Raw genomic sequence first — 1,496 nt, forward strand, 5'->3', positions numbered from 1 at the left:
GCGGAGGGGGGAGAGGGGGAGGTGAGAAAAAGGGGAAGTAAAAAAGGAAAAATAAAAATAAAAAGTCCGATTCGGAAACCCACAATTTAAATTCGGGATTTCCATTAATCTGTTTTTTTTTTTTATCAATTTCAGCTTGGTTCTCTGGTTCGGGTCGGTTCTCGGTTCCGGTTTAGACCAACTCGATTTTGATTTGAATTGGATATAGTTTGATTCGAACTCTTGTGAAGTCCTCCGTAAACTTGACTATAGTTTGATTTGAATTGGAATTGATTCCCGTTTAATTTTGAACCTGCTAAAAGAAAAAGAACGGTCAACACACAAACGGGGTTCCATGGTGGTTGTTAGCACTTTAGACTTTGAATATGGTTACTTGGGTTTAAATCCAAATGCCCTTTTTTTTTCTTTTTGTTTTTTTAAATCTAAGTGGAGAGGGCCCTTCCTATTATCTGCATGATTATGGGATTGGAACGGATAATGCACTCCCCACTCGTTTCTGTCCCATCAATATATGAATTTAAGATGTTGGGCTCCCGATTGATTCAAATCACATTAGGTTAAGTTTTGGTTGAATCATTTGGTTCAATTGAACTCCTCGTAAGTTTTCTTATTTATGTAGGATTCATCTTGTATAGATAATTTAAGCATAAAAATAGAAAAATAAGATTAATTAAGAAAATAACTAATTTATAGATTTATTTGGAATTTTTTTAATAAAAAAATTAATAATATGTTTCCTTATTATATTTGGATATATTTAGTTATGTTTCTATTTGGATATATTCATATTTGAACATTGTTATGAAGTGTAAACTTCATAAATATTATTATTATTATTATTATTATTATTTATAAATTTAATATTTTTTATAAAAATTTTTATTTTTTAACTAAAAATAAATTAATTAGGAGAATATGAAAGATGTGTATGAAGGATGCACTCTACGTTCCTTCGTTCCTTCCTGTTGGTATCCCTAATTTAGATAAGGTCTTCTAGTTTCATTCATCTCGCTAAGCCCCATTACAAGTAATAGAGAGGCATCGAGGCACACAAGACTGATTTGACCCATTATACTGAAATCATTATAATTTTTCCAAATAAAGTCAAATGCCTATTGACTCATTTTGGAAAGTTTTTTTTAGCCGACCCATAGTAAAGTTGTCACCATAGATTTTGCACCAAAAATTCATTGTTTAGAAAATCTATGACCTTAATTTTCATAGATTTATCATGAAATTAGTTGATTTACCTAAATTAGCTGATTTTGCACCCATACCTAATTTTCATTGTTTGGAAGGTTGTTATTATGTTTATCAAGTTCATCATGATCTTCTATTGTTCGAAGTGTCAAATCCTTTCCATTTTTTGGAAGGTTGTTTTTATATTCATCAAGTTCATCATGTGTCTTGCACGTCATTTTATAAGTCATTAATGACCCGATAAGTTCTTCTAGTAAAAAGTTGTTTAAGTTCTTGGCTTCTTGAATTGCAATTAC

The sequence above is a fragment of the Musa acuminata genome, chromosome BXJ3-8 (genome assembly GCF_036884655.1).
Source record: "Musa acuminata AAA Group cultivar baxijiao chromosome BXJ3-8, Cavendish_Baxijiao_AAA, whole genome shotgun sequence".
NCBI classification, from domain to species: Eukaryota; Viridiplantae; Streptophyta; class Magnoliopsida; order Zingiberales; family Musaceae; genus Musa; species Musa acuminata.